Source organism: Corapipo altera, unplaced genomic scaffold, assembly GCF_003945725.1.
Source record: "Corapipo altera isolate COAL_440 unplaced genomic scaffold, ASM394572v1 113, whole genome shotgun sequence".
Taxonomy (NCBI): domain Eukaryota; kingdom Metazoa; phylum Chordata; class Aves; order Passeriformes; family Pipridae; genus Corapipo; species Corapipo altera.
The window spans coordinates 6,438,844-6,458,571 of record NW_020884895.1 but is presented as its reverse complement, the minus strand read 5'-3'; the positions used below and the strand labels follow the sequence as shown (position 1 = coordinate 6,458,571).

General features: G+C 39.0%; 1 protein-coding gene across 8 annotated transcripts in view; it reads left to right on the top strand.

The window, feature by feature from the left end:
- NAALADL2 (N-acetylated alpha-linked acidic dipeptidase like 2) overlaps positions 1 to 19,728 on the top strand; it is a 473,876-nt gene that overhangs the window by 145,962 nt on the left and 308,186 nt on the right. The gene's annotated exons all lie outside the window — the stretch shown is intronic.

The following is a 19,728-nucleotide window of genomic DNA, read 5'->3' as shown; positions in this document are numbered from 1 at the left end:
TGGTTGTGGAATATATACAATTGGGAACAATAACTGCAAAACTGTTTATTTTGCATTTAGTCAGCAACCAGACCAAGAAAGATTGACTTTGTTTACATCAGACAAGTAGCTAGGAACCTCTGGAAACCAATGGTGAGCTTCAAGGAGATTTGTCTTCTTCCCCGTCAAGAAAGATGTGCATTCTCTGTATAGTAGTGCTGGGGCTTTTCACTCAATTTTTTAATTTTTTGGGTTGTTTTTAGAGTCCACTGTCATGTTTCAGCTGGTGCAGAACCACAGGGTACCTCTGGGCCTGCCTAGTACAAAGGGTCAGCTCTGACAGAGTGTTGCTGCAGCTGCTTCTGCCTTTTTCTAGTTTCATGTTTCTGGTTATATTTTGGTCATATCCTGAAGCTCTTCTTAGCATTCAGGAGAATAAAAAGCATAGGCTAAAGTTAACTAAATCCATCCCTGTAGAAACAGTTATAGAAAGTGGAGCTGAGGTTTTTAGCCTGAATCTTACTGTGAATCCATAGTAATGGCACAGTTTCATAACAGCTGGCTTTGTCAATTTGTATATACATTCATCTTTTTCTTCAAATAGTGCTTGTATAAAAGTGGCATTTCTGCTGTCTGTGTAAGCTCAGATTTTCTGTGCCTTCATAACACAATTAAGTTTACCACATTTTATTCCTGCTAGCGTTGCAAAGAGGGGCTGAGTCAGACTGTGTTTGTTCTTGTGCTTTGTCAGCAGAAATGTTTACCAACTTTCTACTTTCATTTTATTTGTGAAAATGCAGTGAAAGTAGTGGGGCTGCACTGGTATCAAGAGGGTTTAATTTGGTTCGTGTATTAGCATTGATTGGGACATGAGCAAGAAATAATCCAGTTACACTTCCACTGCCCAGGGATGAATTTTTAGGGATGACAGGAAACAAATATACAACTTTTCACTTCTAAACTGAGTGTAGTTGACCTGCAAGTCTAAGAGTTGCGGTAAACCCAAGTGATGGCAATGATAGTTGTGCAGCAGGATTGTTGTTCCTCCCCTTACAGAAGGGATGTGTAATTGTTCTTGATCAACCGTGCTCTCCCCGTGTTTGCTCTAAGTGTGCCTTGGGTGAAAGACAGTGTAGATGGACTGTTTGGGTTATAAATATAAAGCCATTCCCAATATGCCAGTAAATTAAATTTCAGATACCCCATTGCTCCAGGTCCTGGCAGCCTTGGAGACTCTGTACCTGACACACCCTCCCTGGGATGCTGCCTCCCTGCAGCAAAGGCACTGCAAGCTCCAAGGGATTGTAAATTCAGTTCTCTGTTAGTTCATGGGCATTCTGGCTATCTCCCTGTAAATTGTAACATAGCTTAACTAGCAGATAATTATATAAACCCATGTTCTCTGCACACCTAAACAACAAAATGTTTATAATTGTTGCTTTGCTGATATAGAGAATTTTTTCAAGTTACTGTTTCTACACTTACCACATTACATGTAAAAACCATAAAATCCTGTATATTATCCATAAACATAATAACAAATGCTATACTACATAACTTAGACTTAGTCAATAATTCTAGGCTTAGCCTGAGGGGTTGAAGAGAAAATTATTCCTGTTACAAATTTTAATTATGCCATAAACTTTGGGAAATAGCTATTGATCTTCAGCATCTGGCATCAGAAACGTCGCCTGCTTTTTTTGGTTACTTAGTTTGTCAGTAGCATTGTCATATAGGATAAAAATAAAAAATGTCACAGGAGATGAAGATGTACCATATGCAAATGAGAATATTTTGGTTTGTTTATGTACTAAAAATATTTTATTGCTGAAGAGTTTTTTGTTTCTTACCAGATTCTTTTAGCTATCTCCAGAGAAATTTGCATTTGAGATGCAAGAAAGCAAATTCTAATTCTATCAAAGACCCTTTCTCACCATGGGATGCTGTAATGTGTACAGTGTGTTTCTTGTCTTAGAGGTACATTTAAAATCAGAATTCAATTAACTCCTCTGTTGTGGAAAAATTATAATTTCAAGGGCCAGATGAGACAAAGGCTGGAACCTCATTTCTGTATTTTTTTCCCTTAAACTAGAGCTGTTAGACGGTGGTTGTTAGTGTAAGAAATTTAAGTCTGGCTTAAAATAGTAACTTTGAAATTCTGATCTGCTAGGAAATCAGCGATTCCTCAGCACGGTGAGCTCTTACTCAGATGTCACAAGCTTTTTAACAAGTTTGAATTTCAGAGCAGCATGTAATGAGGGCAGCATTGGAAATGCAGACCACCTTTCTAATCATCATAAGGCCCAGAGCCAAACATGTTGTTTCATGGCATGTCTGCTTATGGTTCGTGAGGTTTGACTGTAGGTGAAAACTGAGGTGATCCCCAAAAACAGTCCTTTTGGATGCATGGAAATACAGGCTATTCTCTTGGTAAAACTTGAGGATGGGTGTCCTTGTAGGCAGAGTCGGATAAAGCTCCCTTTCTTTTCCCACATCCAAAATGCTCTTTGAGGAGGCACTGCTTGGCACCCTCCTTTTGAGGTAAATTAAGATGGTCTTCCCTATCCAGGAGAACTGGAGCTACATAGAGAAAAATGGGATATAGAGCTCCAAAGAACTGTCCCTTGGAAGGACAACTGAGGGCAACTCACTGTGATGACAAAGATAACTGAGACTGAGTTCTTAGTAGGTGCCTGTGGGACCAAAAGCACTTGCTTTCTCTCCAAATGTGTAGAGCAGGGAGCTGATTTGCGTGGCCCTGAGGATGAGACAAATGAGTGATCCTTATTTGCTTGAATGCAGATACAGTGAACCAAATCTTGTGCCAAGCACTATGTTGGTGCATCAATATTAAAAGGAAGGATGTTTGCAAAGCTGTAGTGTGGGGATAGGCTGCTCTGCAAAGGAGACTCCCAGAACACCCTTGAGAAATACTGTGCTTTTCTCCCATTTCCAGCAAGGGGTAGAAGCACCTCTGTCCCTTCCTACTTGGTATTTTTAAGACTCTCCTCCTTTTGTCTTCACGCACCCTGTGGTGAGCCACGTGATACCACACGGCATCTGAAGTTTGTCAAACTTTGTTCACATGACATCAACACTGTGACCTCTTATTGAAGAAGTAAACTAAGCAAAGTAGGGCAAAGATGATTTCGGAGGGGCAGCTTGTTATAGCTGTTGCCAACTCTTCGGCAGGGAATTGCTCCCTTGTAGGAGTATCTGCCAGTGGGGTATTGATGCTTGAACTCTTCTGGCTGGCTTTATTCCACCTAGCTTTGAACAAAAGGGGTAGAAAAAATATCATTAAAGCTTGCAGGCATTTGAAGTGGCCAAGCTGACAGGTTGCACTCCAGCAGGTAAACGGAAACCTATTAAGAACACACAGAGACAAAATGTGTTGTGTGAGTGTCAAGTGTTTTTTGGGAGGGACCTCGGTAAGGTGGACAGCTGTGGCTGTCTCAAGGACAGAGAGAACTGGTGAGGTTTCTGATGGCTTTCTGTAGCAAGTTCTGACTTAAATATTTCAAAGCTTGCATCTGCATTCACTTTACGGAGCAGGACCAAGGTGGCATCTCTATCTGATTGCAGAGCCCTCTTTAAAACACTGCACCACCACTAATTTTGTCTTCTCTGAAGAGCCCTGGCACTACTTGAATAATAGTTTTTTGTCTGCTTTTGTTTTCTGAAAAAAGTTAAATGTGTGAAATGTATGCAGTTTTCACAGGGGAAAAAAATCCATTGAAACACCCAGTTCTCTCTCTAAAAGCTTCCAACAGCTTGTGAACCCAGACCTGCAGTTACTCTTTAGCCATTTAATTTAGGCCTTGTACTCCAGAAAAGTTCTGCCATTTTTGTGTTGTGCCATTTATTTTGGTGACAAAGGGAAGCTCAATACCTTGAAAAATGTAAGCTCTAATTTTTATATACTCAGATTTTTTTGCTTATTGTTTCTGGCTGGCAGGTCAAATTTTTACTGCTGCTGTACAAAACAACTTAAAATTCATGTTGGTGTCTCACTGCAGTTACTACACTCCAGCCACCACACCAGAAAACTATTAACTTTCAGTTAATGATAACAGAAAATATTTTATAATAAACTGTGAAATAACCTAATCATCTGCAAAAAGTGTAAAGATTTAATATTAAAAAGCAATTAACTTTGCTTTTTTGTTTGTTTGCTTCTTTTTAACAGATGGGTTATGTAAGACATGCAATTAATTGGCTTTTGGTTTGGAGGGAACTTGTGTTTGCTACAGCATGTTGTCTGCTCTAACAATAGATGATTGCCAGTGAATTTTTGGATGCTTACATGCAGGGAGAGGCTTTTTTATGGTAGGAGGAGAGAGAAGAAAACGGCAGCTTGCACCCATTAGACCTCAGTGCTGTGCTGTGCTCTGAAGACTCAAAGCCGCAGATGGATTAAGACAGAGAAGGACTTCTCTACGTTTTTGGTTGAATACCACGTTTTCTCTGTGGGCTTGAGTTGCCTCCTGTCTTGCTTTGTGCAAATGACTTACTTCATGTTTTACCTTTGACTCTCTGGTAGGCGCTGCCTGAGCTCTGCAGGTATTGCTGGGTTAAACTCTCTCAGTAATTCTCAAGTGCCTTTATCTTAGTGAAGGTAAATGCAATAGTGGCAAAGACTACTGGCAAGTACCTTTGTGGTTTTAATTGGCTCACTTCTAACAGTAGGAGAGAGCGGTCAAATGAAATGGAAAAAACCCAAAGGAAATAAAAAAAAAAAAAAATACAAGGTAGCTCTCATAAACTGTGAGGTTTGCAGGTGCTGAGCTAAAAATCAAGAGGACAAGTAAAATTCTTACAATGAAGGATGGGAACTGAAAGGTTGGGAAAGAAGGAGAAACCAAAGTGATGTGGTAATTTGTTCAGAAAACACTTCTGCTGCAGTCGCAGTCAGTTGGGAAGCCTGGCAGCACCAGCCACCTTCCTTTGCACTGATGGGAACCTAAAATCAGGGAGTAACTTTCCACCTTACCAAGGGTGTTTCTTGTTTCAAGACAGACTTTTCCAACACCCAGTTGACCATACATCCAAAATGCTGTAGGCTCTGTGCTAATAACAGAGTTATAAAACAGGTTGGAATGTGAGTCTTTTTGTAATTATTTATTTTACCTCCATCCTGTGTCATGTAGCAGACACAGGACAGGTTTCTGGGTGAATGAGGGATTAGTTACTTCAGTGCCCTGTGTAGAGCAGTTTAGTGAACAGTTTTCCTTTTATCTTGTGCTTTAAAGCTCAGTGTCAGACTAAATATCTCTAAGCACTCTTCAGAGGTGATCTGGAAGCAAAAGGTTCCCTGTGTGTAACTTGCGTTGTTTCTTATTCTGCTTTATGACATTTCCAGCTCATTTTATAGTGTAAATATCTATTTCCTACATAAATGAAATATCAAGTATTTGGAGGTCTTAGAGGTTATTTGTTTGTTGTTTGTTCATTTGTTTTTAAATTGAAAATAGAAATTTATCCAGCACAGTGATTTGATATTTGGTTGACTATGGAAGTGCTAAGGATTTGAAGATTTCAAATATCTTGGGGAAAACATCTAGCCCCCTAAATTTGCAGTAGTCATGTATTATCCCAAATATAGTTTTTCTTAATTGCGAAAGCTGAAATTTGGCTTAGAAATGCAGCATAATGTTTTGTTTATTCTGATATATTTGCATTTTGTACTTTTAAGGGTAAACTGTATTCTCCAGTGTTGGCATGGATGTCTTGGAGTCAGAAAACAGCAGGTGCTGACATCTGGCTCTGCTGAAGGTGGCTCTTCACATCATTTAGGGACGTCTCAAGGGTCCATAAACCAGACTTTCACTTACCATTGCACTCTTCTGTTGAAGATTAGGGATTGCGGGTTACACAGGACTTAACTGATCTGTGACCTGAAATCCATTGCACTTGGAGGCTTTGTGGTGGGTGAGCATGTGTGCATGCACGTGCAATACAGTGATCTTGTTTTGTCTACAGCTGTTTTTCATAAATCAGTAGCAGCAAAACACGTTGTCTGCGCACCCTGGGCCCTTCCCAGGGATCATGAGAGAGACAAATGAGTATAATCAGCCAGGGAAGGTTGTACAACACCTTGTTGCACATGTTCTGTGGTTACACATAGTAGAGCAGTGGTTAAAGTTCACCATTGTTTACACACAGATTACTACTGAATTCAGCTTTAAAAAGCTTAGGGATTAGGTTTCTTGCCTTTTCAATACATGGTTGTACTCCTAACCTGGGAAGATAGTGATACATTCACAGGCAATAATTATATTATTCCTCCAGTCATCTACCTTGGTCAAGAAACCTTTCTTGAACAGAGTGAGAAGGTGGAAGAAGTGGGCTTTCTTCTTTAGGTCTACCCAAAAGGAAGAGAAAAATCAAATTGATTCTAAGACCAAGAGGAGTCTTACTGACTAGATGTATCTCAGGGTATTGTGCTCCCTGGTTTCTTTTATTTATATAAAAAGAGAATCCATTGTAGTTTTATTTCTGTCTATTGCTTTGTCTTGAATGCAGACCAAAAGGGAACATTTTACTGGATTTAAGGTCTGTGTCCCAGTTCTACTGCATGTACGATTCCTGCTGTGCTCCCAGTAAATGAGGATAAGGTCCAATAAAACATGGCTTTTTTTCTGTTTGTCAGCAGTTGGGTTTAAGAAACTTGGATAGTTCCTTTTTGGTTTTTTCCTAGTTTGGTGTCAGCTGCAGCCATTTGAACTGGATCAAAACTTTTATTGCAATTATGGCAAAGCTAAAAGATGCAGGAGAGAAAAATTGCCTTCATATTTTGAAAGAGATTTTTTCAAGAAAAGTAAAATAAAATGGGTTTTCTGTTGTCTCAGTAACAGATGTTTGTTTAAACCCAATCACGAACTCGTGCTCAGATTTAATTTAATTTATTGTTTAATTTTGTACCAGTCCTTTGTAAATCAACTGCCTCGGGAGCAAGTGAATCGGAGTCTTCTGTATGCTGAAGTCTTGGAACGGGGCTTCTTTCAGCAGAGTTAAGCATCCCAGGAAAAGCAACAAAATTGCTGATGAAGCAGGCTCATGTATATAGATATTTGTCAGAGTTTTAAAAATGCAGCAACCTCAGTTTGCAGCACAGCTCCAGCAACGGCTGAGTAATTGAGTTTGGTCCAAATCAAATCTCAATTTTCAAAGCTCAGGCTTCTAAAAAGTGGGTTTTGTGTTGTTTTCTTTGTTTGGCTGTGGGAATCTGGCCTTTGGCTGTGTTCAGGCATTTCAAACACACAGACTCTGAGTGCAGACAGGTCCTAAGTGGAGGCGATGAGATACAGCTGGTATCTTTAAATTATTTTTGACCAGCTGTGAAATAGCCCACTAAAATTTTGTGGTGGACATCTTGTTTTTCTTTATGGAAATTCTTAGCTGATAAGCAAATGTTCAGGAATGAGGGTTTGAACCATACCAAGTTTTAAAACTTTTTCTGACTTGCAGTCACATACTTCAACAGATTATAGGCATTATAAGCATAAACATATCTGTGTTTTTGCTAAATCTATTTAGCCACTTTGTCCTACCAATTATAATCTATTTGAATTCTTCCTCTTGAAGACTGAAGAAAAACTGTCTGCATTTAATTTAATTCACTTTATCTTGTGTATATTTCTTATTCAGAATTGGAAGAGGGAGTCCACCCAAGTGACCCATGTCTAGCTTTCCAGGGAAACAAAGAAAGGAATAATTAATGGAGTGGACTGTTTCAATCCTAAAATAAATTTATTAAATACAAAATTTAGGTCTGAAACATTCATTTGAAGTAGGCAAGTTACAGTTGATTGTATATGAAAATAAAAATGCATGTTTATCCTATTAGCATGCTTCTGTTTGACAGACTGTTTATAGCAAGCATTTTTTCTTGGTTTCTTTTTTTTATGGCATTTATGGACTAAAAGTTGTAATTGACTATATTTTTCATTTTGTCTTGGTTTTATTTCAGTATTTGTTTTGGGAAGTTAATGTTTAGGTCTTTGAATATGCACATCTGTTGTGAAGATGGAAAACTGATAGAGGCCTGATTGCTTACTGTAATGGGAGAAAATTAAAATCCTATATTTCATGGAATAGAATAGGAGCAGAATGCTGAGATAGGCCATTTGAAAAAGCAGAATTTTAAATGTTCCTGGATTGTTCAGTTATCATTTGTAAATTCTGTAACCGTGAGACATTTCAGCCATTTTAAATTACTAGTGTATAAATGTTTAAATTATGCCAAATATAAAGATAAACATTTCTATTATGCTTCAGAATTTGAAGATCATCAGTAACTTCCTATTCTTCATAAAGTTCAATTTCATGCAAGAGTAACTGATGTTTTCAGCTGCAGTCAGTGATGCTGGGGCTCTGCAGAGCTGTTAGGTGGTGAGGGAGAAGGAATCAAAGAGAAATAATTTTGAGTTGTGAATGGTTGATTTACTAAGGCCATTGTGACAGTGTATCCCATATCCTGTTATTAAACACAAACATTATCATATTAGTCATTTTATGTATCAATATAATTGTATAATTATTGTATTTTATATGCTCAGGTTTGTTCCCATTAGCTTTTAGTCTTAAATCATTAAAGGCAGATATTAACTTCCACATGAATAAGAATGCAGTTTTTTTCTTAATCAGTTCAGTCTTTGTAAAAACCTCCTGCTGATGTTGACTTCACCCATTATGAATGTTTCCTTTTCTCCAATCAAAACTCAATATTTCTAGACAGTTTGTTGGGTTTTTTTATAATTAACTGAAATTAAAACATAGTGAAAATGTGGTTTTAACTACTTTAATGGTCCTATTTGAAATTATTTTCTTCTTTCCCATAATGAATCAAATTTCTAATGATTTCTTCCTCCTTACTAATTTGCACTGCTGTCTGGCTACCTTGAATTTAATCAGCAAGAATAAACTGCTAATAGATCACCAGGAGTTTTGGTGTAATGCTGTGACTGCTGACAGAGTATGGAAATTCACTGGAAATGACAGGCTCAGTCCACTGGGAATTTCATCTCTTGTCAGAAACACAATGACTGGCGTCTCAAAATCTTCAAGAAGAAGCTGCAGTAACCCCGATCTGGTGTGGGGCATTGTGCTTATCCAGCAAAACACCTGCTTGCTGCCTGGCTTAGTATGCTGCTCTTGTTCTGCTGTCTACCAGCAAGCAGCAGAAATATGTTTATTTTGGTAGTAAGTGTTTACAGAAATGCCTGTTGTTGGTCTACATTCACTGCATTAACAGAAGGTTACGAGTTGAGTTGAATTACTCTGCATAGTTAAGTGCAACAAAGAAGATTTCAGCTAGTGCTGAAAAAAAGAAACAAAACAAAAACCCAAATGGTAAATTGGACTCTTCCTTCCATGTCCAGTAAGGACATCCTACTTACAGAAATATTACCTTTTTTTTGGTGTTACATATTGGACAAAATATCAATGGTGAAATGCTATATTCCCAACTTCCTTGCTGTGCTTACGTTGCCAAAGACCTGATCTAGTGGGAGGTGTCCCTGTCCATGGCAGTGGGTTGGAACTAGTTGGTCTTTAAGTCCCTTCCAACCCAAACCATTTTACAATTCTATTATTCTATGATTAATGAAGATTCATCCATTAAAAAATAAAATAAGGTGTGTTAAAATTATTTAATTTTTTTTTTTTGGTAGAAACCCAGAGACTGCACAGAAATTAGAGGGATGATTCAGTCTTCATCCGATACAGTAATTAACCCCAACTTTAAAACAGTAATTTATCATTAGTCTTGGAAAAACCAATTAAAAATTTCTGAAAGACATGACAATAAAATGGTTTTTCCAGAGTAAGGACTCCCACCCTCTGTATGCATTTCCAACAAAGGATGAAAAGATGAATGAATGTGGAAAAAAGAGAACAAAATCTTACTCATAATTCTTTATTTCCTATTTAAAATTATGGTAACCATTGTCTCTGTGTGATTGCTTGGCATTTGCTGTCCAGTTGGGCTCTTAGAGCTGCAAAAGATGCTAAACTGTAAATACTTGGAATAGTCTGAAGTTTCCAAGTTGTTTATTACTACAAGGAAGAAATACTAAGAGCTGCTAATCCTTCCACTAGACCAGGGTGCTCCAAGCCCTGACCAGCCTGGCCTTGAATGCTTCACTCTGTCCCCATCCAGACCTGTGCAGGTCTTTGCCTCTCACACCACCAGTGAAGAAAGAAATGTGAGTGATTTCACCCATCTGATTATACCCTCTTAAATGAGTATTAGCCAATGGCAGCATAAGATGAAAAATAACTCCTTTGGTGTTTTCATTGTTGCACATATTCCACAAATCATAAAGCCTTAACGTGTCATTATTTCATATAGTTTAATCTTGCTGTTGGCAATATCAAGGTGTAAAAAATGTGAAAGCATATTGCAATCTTACTCTTCAGCTATAGTTTTGGCATTTTTAGTAGCAGATCCACAACACTATTTAAAGTTTTAAATATGTTTTTTAAATCTGTGTCATAGAAATGTTGTTGTGTCCTTTCTTTCCTAACTTTTGAGCCAGCTAGTCTGTGTGTTGTGATAGAGGGAGGGAAGAGAGAGGGGACTTGGTCGAAGAAGAGCCAGAAGCTTCACAACCTGATTATAGAAATTATTATTGTACACTGTGCTTTAGGAATGCATTAAACACTCATTAGGGCTCTGAAGAGTTAGTCATTATGAATCTGGCTGCACTTGGCATGCAACTTTTATCTTGCATGTTTTGATACAGTAATAAAAGTGCAAATTAGAAATGGGAAGATCCTAAGAGCAAAACTAACACAAAAAAAAAATAAAAAATCAGTGTTTCACAGTTCTTTGCCAGGGCAAAATAGTTTCGTTCTCTTTTCTTTCTAAGAGACAGAAAGCTAATCTTACCCAAGACACTTTTTAAAGTGCTTGTGGAAGAGATTATTCCACAGGGACTCAACCTGCAGTTACAGCTCAGAGTTAACGTGACACCATATATTAAAGTGGTGAAGCCACACTGAGCTGCAGCCAAGTGGCACATGTCTGTGGGAAGGACAGGTACATGATTGAAAGAATTGTTTTCTAAACCTGAGCCTAAAGTGCCATACCTGGATCCTAACGGGGATGTCAGTGATCTGTTGTCATGTTAGTAATTCATCAGTGCACCAGGCCCAACACCCTTCTCCGACAGGTCCCTACAGAATCCCGCAGTCCTCCGTCTCCCAGGATGTTGCACGTTTTTGTCTGCATTGAAACCAGGCAGGTCTGTGAAAATGAAAACCCTTTTTTCACCCTTCTCCAGTTTTTCCCCTTGAGTTGTGTTTTCTGTCAGGTTCACCATTATTAGAGGTTCTGTAACCATGCTGTGAGGAGTGAACCATCCCTGGTACTTTAACAGTGCAGCCATCTATGAAGCCTCAGACTTTCACATTGTACACGTGAAGTTGCCACAGACTCCAGCATCTCAAGACTGTTCCCACTCTAACATCTACTTGGCCATTCAAAGGTCATTATGGGCTGTTCCTCTCTTGAGAAATGCTTTGTGAGCTGGGTACACAACATTAACACAGAGTTTTATTCAAGAGCTGCTGATAACAGACTTGATTTGCCAGTTTGCTGGATGCTGGATCATGTTTCCTGCTTTGCAGGCCCTTCAGCATAGAAATTGGTTTCATTTACTTCAATTTAAATGTTAATGATCCTCTTTTTCCCAAAGCAAAGGGAAACATGCACAATCACTCTGAAAATAAAGATATATTCTCCTGACAATCCTACTAATAACTTTTTGTCTAAGAATCCCCTGAAAAAACACTTGTTTTATTATTTGGCATTAAACTATTTCTTATGTAGAAAAATTTTGAAAGGCATTGATCAGAGATTAAGATTCCAGACTCAATCCAACAATATATCCTCTTATTTGAAGATATTAGAATAAATAAAAATTGTTTGCTTTTGCTGATATCAGGGGTTTTTTTCTAACTCCATAATACTTATGGAAGCTTCCAACTGCTTTAAAAATTTTAGGTGTGGAAATGTCGGTATTTTACCAAACGTTCAGTGAAATTTTATCACGTGCTTTATTTTGAAAACTTTGTCCACCTAGGTTTGTATAATAGCACGTTTCAGAACCCTTACTTAATATCTTTGCCAAGTCTGCTTAAAAACCAACATGCTAATATAGTGGGAAGCAATCCTGAGCTTTGTTTCCAAATAGGGCAGAATCAGGAGTACATAGTATATGTAACAAATAAGTAATTATTTAGGATAAAGCAGAATCAGCTATCTGTGATACAAACAGTGTGTGGAGAAGAAGAAATGTGTAGTTAGAGGAGTGCAGGGACCTCAGGCATCCTGGCTGGTTCCTCAGCACCCTGACAGCAACACTGCTGGGGAGCCTGATGGATTTGAAACTACCCTGAGTGTACTGCCAGTGTGAAAACATGACAGGGGCCTGCAGATTACTGGGCTCTGCCACCTGTGAGCAAGGGAGACAGGTTTTGACTGGTGCTTCTGAATTGTTGTGATTACCAGGCTCTGTCCAGTACATTATTACAAAATACAGTTGCAGAATCTGGTGCTGAGAGGGAATGGTAACAAGCACCAGTGATGGTTTAAAGTCTTTATAGCGGGTTGGACTGGCTCTTTCCATTAATGGAGCTGATGAGAAATTATCTATTGTCTTCTTCAAAGTATTCAGGAAAGAACTAGTTTTACATTACAAATGACTATCAATGCCTCCTCTCCTCCTTCCCTCTTTCTTTTCCAACTCTGTTCCCAGAAAAAAAGGTTGAGAGTCAGCTTACAGGTGCCAAAATTACATTCCCAGCCTGCATCTCTTTTTGTCCCATCCATGTAATGGAGAGCAGAAGAGATATACCCTACACATCAAGGAATCATATATTTAGATGAATGTTAATATGAATGCAAGTAATTTACCCTCTCAGAGTGCTCCTGTGCCTTTCCTGTCTTTCCATGTGTTGTGAAGATGGAGAGTCTCTCTCAATTTTTATGTCACAACTTCATGTTTATTTTGCTGTTGAAGTGGTTTTTGAAGTTAAGTCATTTTTAGTTTTGTTCTAATTCTTCATTAAACATTCTCATGTCTACTATTGCATATACAGTAAAGAAAGTTGCTTGCTGTAAATAAAGGTGCTGTGGGTAATACAGGAATACAATGTGCATTCTGAATCTAAGAAAATACATCTGCTTCCTTTTAAAATGAACGTACTGTTTCTGTTTGTGTTAACAGCTGGGGTTGCCATTAATTTTTATTTTGTTGTTCAAATATTCTTAATAGGCAAAGGTGCTAAAACAGTTATAATTACATCACCACATTTAGTGCTTGGAATATTGTTTATTGGCTTTGGATTAGGTGTCTTAATTACTTGATTGCTGTATTTTGGATTTGGATAAATGTCTCTTCATTTTTGTGGCATTCCAAGTATGATTAATATCTGCAAAACATATTGAAGTCATTAGGCTTTAGTGTTCAAAACTGTTCCTTTTTTGTCAAGATGGAAGAAAGTGTCAATAAGAAAATAATTTTCATTTCAAATGAGTGCTCATAAATATGTAAAAATTAAAAAGCAATGAATTGTTTTTATGAATTTTAATGGCTGGTGGGGTGCAGCATTATGCCAAGGGAATGAGTGGCATAAATTACAGTAGTATATTAATTCATATCATTTCCCTGTAACTCATTTCATATGTGTTAGTCGCATCTGTGTGCAACCTAGACAAGTTGTTGTTGCACACATTGTGAATTTTTTCCCCCAACATTGAAAGTCATCCATACTAAACTGGAATATGGTAGCATTTTTAATAGTGGTGATCAAAGCTGTAACACTTTTCAGTAGAGGTTGAGGAGAGGAGGTTTGCTCTGTCTGCTGTGTGGTGTAAGAGAAAAGATGTAACAAGAAGTACTGATGCATTTTAATGCTGCATTTGGCATTACTGTGTTTTCCTAATACCTTTTAACTACATCAAGTTATTCAGAAAGTTAAATAAATGTTAATGTAGAAAGTAGTAAATTTGTTTCATTGTTGAAAGGGACCTAAGTAAAGGATTGGTTGACAAAGCAGTATTATTGCTTTATATAGTTATTTTACATCTGTGATAGGGATAGAGCATCACACACGGTCACAGGGTGAATTAATGGATAATAATGCAAAGTGTATAACACAATTTGTTATAGACACCAGTGGATGGGAATTCAGTTTCTTTCTCTAAAATGTGTGATCAGAGCAAATTGTGGTGTTCAGGGCAGAACAGGACGGTGGGTACAGGCAGGCACATATTAAAATGGAAAGCTCACAGATGTATCTGTTATAAAAATATATATATATATAAATTATCACTGAAGTGTAGCTGTGGTTTCACAAATAGTCAGAAGGCTGCAGAAAGCCCTGTGTGCTGAACTGGGGGGGTAATTATGACTGGTCAGCTTCAGTGACTTTCTGGAGCACTGTGGAAGGAGCAGGTTCAAAGCAGAATCATGCTGAGCTGCAGATGGAGAGATGCTCGTAGGGGAGAGAGTAGAAAGGGAGAGAAGTTGAAATGAGGCAGTGACTTACAGCTAAGCACAGATGTTTTCAGCCTGGTGGCCGCTGGAAGGAAGTCAGTGGACCCTTCCAGGGCTCCATGAGGATAATAAAAAAACCCCAAAACTGGTCAGCTGGCCTGAATTCACTATACTGGAGACTGAACTGGCAGCAGAAAACTTCAAGGGGTCAATAAGGGTCAATAAACTGGAAAACCACTGAGTTAGAGCTTAAGTGCCCAGACCCATCCTCCGTGAGATTTGCAGGAAGATTAATTAGTAATAAGTTGCTGGATACTAGATTACTTTCCTACCAACACTTTAATTAACTGCAATTAAAATTGTCAGTTTGGATTGAACTTTGTACTGATGGCTTCCCACAAAGTTTTATTACTTTGTGACGATACTTTGCTTTTTTTATTATTAAGAAAATAACTTGCTATTAAAAAGAAAGGCCAGAAAAATTCTCTGTCCAACTGCTTTTTATTTTAGCTATCTTTAATGGGAAAATTAGCCTTTGAAAGGTGTCCAAATTTTGCAAAAAGCAGAAGCCAGATTCTCTGGTGTATTCAAATATGCACAAATGGGCACTGTAGAGCAGGTAGCTGGAAATCAAACATCCTGTCACAGCTATAAAAGGTTATCACACAGTGTTGTACAAGACCTTTTCAGGAGTTCTTTCATTAAAGTATTACGACAGTATTTAAGTTCATTCCTAATTTCAGAGGCAGTTAAAATTATATATTAGAAATTGAGTCTAAGCAATGATGTATGGATTTAAATCAATAACTTGCTGAAATCACAAGACTCAACAAGTTCACTAACTGTAGTTATTCCTGAAGATAAACCTTAATAGGTTTTTTCAGCTCTGAGAAAATACAGTCTGTGATTTTTGATTCATTTGAGTAAAACTAAATTACATCCTCAAATCTATTCCTTTTGAAGAAAAAACTCTTAATTTCCCTGTGCCATGCAGCATTGGGTAGCAACACGGGAACATTTCAAGAAGTGGAAGTGGGTCTAGATCCAAGGCTGGTTCATCTTGCAGCTGGCAGTGTGGGGGTGCGAGGTTACTCAGTGTTTCTTTACATGTCTCCTCACCATTTCACGTAACATGATGACAACATGCCTCTCAAACCAGATTTTTTTTCACTGGAATGCCAGTTCGGGTATTGCAGGAAGCAGTGGTGCCTAGGAGCAATGCTGGTACATACCCAACTGCAAGTATTTTCCAAGTATAATTATTCTTTCTTCTAGATGTGTTCAGAGAGGAAGATATCTCTCACTCTAGAAGAACTTTCAGTGTCCTGTTGATTTCTCTTTTAAATACAGATGTGTTTTCATTCTACATGTCCATCGAGCAATGACACTTTGAAGTCAGTGGCCTAAAGACATTTGTTTCTTCTTGCAGCAGTCTTCAGATGTCTTTGATTCTCTAATATATCTTCTACCCACATTCCAGCTTACTCCTTATATTAAAACCTGTCTTTCTCCTTGTTCCCTCCATTTCCTTTATGCAAATTGCGACCCGTAGAAAAATAGTAAACACAGAGAAGAGTTGATTGACACAAATTTACAAAGAAAATCTGATCATAAATGAAAAACTTAAATAGATTTTTAGAAAAGGGACTCCTATTTTCATTACACTTTTGCCTGTTTTTGTCTTCTGAAATGGCTAGGACTAATATCAAAGGTTACATGCAGTATCAGTAGACTTGTGGGGTTTGTTTTTAGGAAAGAAAAAGCTCTGCAGCTTGGTGATAAAACGTAATGTTGTAGTTGCTAAGGTAACTGCATGTTTTTGTGAATAGTGGAACAAATTAGGTGAGCAAAACATCTGTAAATTGTCAATATGTAGGTCAGAGCTGCCCCAAGCTGCCAAAGTTAACCTCTTCAGACCAGTGAGTGAAGGCAAGGGATGAGGAGGAGGAATGGTCCTGCCGAGCTCTCTGTAATGCTCCTACTCCAGTGTAAGCTGTCACCTCTCCCTGGGAAGCAGAGATTGTGAGTGTAGAGTATTCAGAGGGCCTGGCCTGGCTCCTGTGTGAGAATGAAAACTGCTTTTGTTTCATCTGGAGTGGTAGAATGGGCTTGTTTGCCGGTTCAGTGTGCTCATCTTATCTTCTGGCTCCAGCAATGATTGGTCTGTGGCTCCAGGGATAGTTCTGCAGAAAGACAAGTGGAGTGATCCAAAGGTTGGGATCCTGTGTCCCTGTCATACCTGGCTGCCTGAGGACTTGTTGTGTGCCCTGAGTGCCATGTGAGGGATGGCCATTTCTCATTTTCAGCTTATACTGAAGGTGATTCTTGATCACTTCTTGTCAAGTGCACTCCTGAAAAAGAAATTCAGAGTTGGTCCCCAGTAGAAGCTGAGCAGTACCACCCCCATACATCCAGTACATCTCTGGGAACACACAGCAGCTGAGTGTGGATGCAAGTACCTCTCCTTAACCTCACACTTTGACAGCTTTAAGTAGATGAAGCTCAGGCATTACTGTCAGCTGCTTTCTGGACACCACCAGCTACGTCTTTGCCAACTGTTGGCGACCAGTAGGGCATGTTTTGAAAGGCCTGAAACATAAATTTTACAGGATGAAAGCCTGATGCTGTTATCTGATTACTAAAAAGAGTGATGGCTTGGGACTCCTGTCAAAATCTGGCCCACATCTACAGAGGTAGATAAGATTTTATTTGGGAGGAGAAGCTTGCTGAATTTCTTCCGGCAGACTAGAGGCTAAAGACTAAAAATGAGAGCAATAAGAATAGCAAATACCTTAATAGTTCCAAATCCTTTAACAACAGAAATGATTGTCCTAATTACCATTCAGAACAGGAATTATTTTCCCAGGAGAAAGTAAAAAATTCCAGGTGTGTCTAGATGCCAGTGATTTTATGTGCCCGTATTTTTGAGCATCAGTCTCTGGGCTTAAAAAAAAAAGATCATTTTTTTTTCTACCTTTCCACAAACTGAACCAAAGGTGTCTTGGTAAGCAGGTAAGCAGCTGTTGTTTGGGATTTGCTGAATGCAAAGAAAGTAGATAATCTGTACAGGGAGGAGACCTTTTTTGTCCCAGTCTCTTGTTAATTGTCTAAATTGCAAAATCCTGTGAGCTTGGCAGGCCATAGCGGGATTAGCAGTTTCTGCATAAGACAGGAGCAGAGAGGTTATGGAGTCAGAGTAATTTGAAATGTGGTGCCAAGCTTTGAATGATTAGTTTCCAGTGTTAGTCCTTTACAAGAACAAAATTCATTATTGTTATGTGGAATAGGAGGTGAGGGGAAAGAGGAGTGTTGTGAACTGTGGCTCCCTCGCCCTGTAAGGCACATTCCCAAGGGAAGGCACAAAGCATTCAGCTGCCTGCCTGGGGGACAGAGATACAGAGGGAGCTCAGCAGGCAGGTTTGTCAGGACCACATTCACTGAAGGTCACTTAGATTGATTTGAGGGCAACTCAGACATGCCAGTGCCAGAAGCTTCAGCTGACTTGTTTTACAGAACCACAGAATGGGTCAGGTTGGAAGGGACCACAGTGGGTCATGTGGTCCAACCTCCTTGCTCAGGCAGGGCCATCCCAGATGATTCTTGAGTATCTCCAGTGAAGGAGACTCCACACCCTCTCTGGGCAGTCTGTTCCAGTGTGCAGTCACTGAACAGCAAAGTAGTTCTTCCTCAAAACCGTGCATGAGTTTCTGCCCACTGCCTCTTGTCCTAGTGCCTGGCACCACTGAGAAGAGCCTGGCTCCATCTTCTTGGCACTCCTCCTTCAGATACTTGTAGGCATTGATGAGGTTCCCTCTCAGTCGTCTCTTCTTGATGCTGAACAGGACCAGCTTCCTCAGCCTTTCCTCATAAGGGAGATGCTCCAGTCCCTTTGTCATCTTTGTAGTTTCCACTGGACCAGAAGCTCCATGTCTCTCTTGTCCTGAGGAGCCCAGAACTGGTCACAGCACTCCAGATGTGCCTCACTAGGACTGAGCAGAGGGGCAGTAGTAGTTTCCTCCCACTACAGAAAGTTTTGAATAATCTGTAGCTTGTGCACCGAACACAGCACCGTGACTCGTCACACGAAAGAACTTTTGCATGAGAGTTGCACTCAACTTCTCAGGTGCTTTTTCTCTTTGTGACAGTGGGGCCAGTACATATCTGTAGAGCTGCACCTGTTTTGGATTGGATTTACCCCAGCTGGAACACACAACATCTTTACTCAGTAGATTGTTATGTGATACAGCAGATAGTTTACAGCTGATGGGTCAGATTCACAGTTAAAAAAGAAATAACTAAGGAGTAACTTCATTTTAAGTCCATAACAGTATTTACCAATTAGCCATGAATAACCAGTTGTAGGATTTTGTTTGGTTTGTTACAGTTTTGAATCACAGTTGCCAAGATAAATGCAGCTTCTAATTTTCTAGTTGTTTGCTATTTTTTTTTGCCCTGGGAAACTCCTGCAATTGCTCTACTTGAATAATTTTAATGAGTAATTTTTTCAGCACGTGGAAATTTTGACTGTTAGGTTCTATGTTTAATAGTCTTAATTGACCTTCAGAATAAGACTTTGTGCTGTAGGACATTATCTGTTAAGTCTGCCTGATCAATTCAGGAGTTAGGAATAAATAAAAATGAACTTTAAATTGGGAAATGAAGCGTAGGCAGCACTGCACGGGTTTGCTGGTCTGCACACAGGGTCTAAAATACTCTGCAGAGTGCAACTCCATAGATAGGAGGAATTATATTTTAGAATTAGGCAGGTAACATTTTATAGAGAATTATTTGAGTTTGAGTATAGACTGCCCAGATGAATGAAATCTATTTGTCTCAGTTCAGAAACGTCCTCCATTTCATTCCTTCTAGCTCAGTGATTACCAGAATCTCATTTTGGAGACTTTCAAATTCAACCACCTGTGCTCAGAATTGGACCAGGGGATTCTTAAAGATTTTATAAAAGTGACAATTACATTGGTCTGACATTGCTTGCATCCATTCCCATGGTGTTTTCCACTTCACCTAACTAACTTTCCATGTCTCTTCAATCTAGTTGCAATCTGAATTGCTTTTTACAGTGAGATTTGAGACCATATAAGAAGGAATAAGTTATTAGTGTGGGGCCTCATGCAGCCCCAACAATTTTCATCCTCACTTTCCCAAAAGCGAGGAGATGCTGAAAGCTTTCCCTTGGAGGGCAGGGCTTTGGGCACTGTGTAAAAAATACAGGCAGATAAAGAAA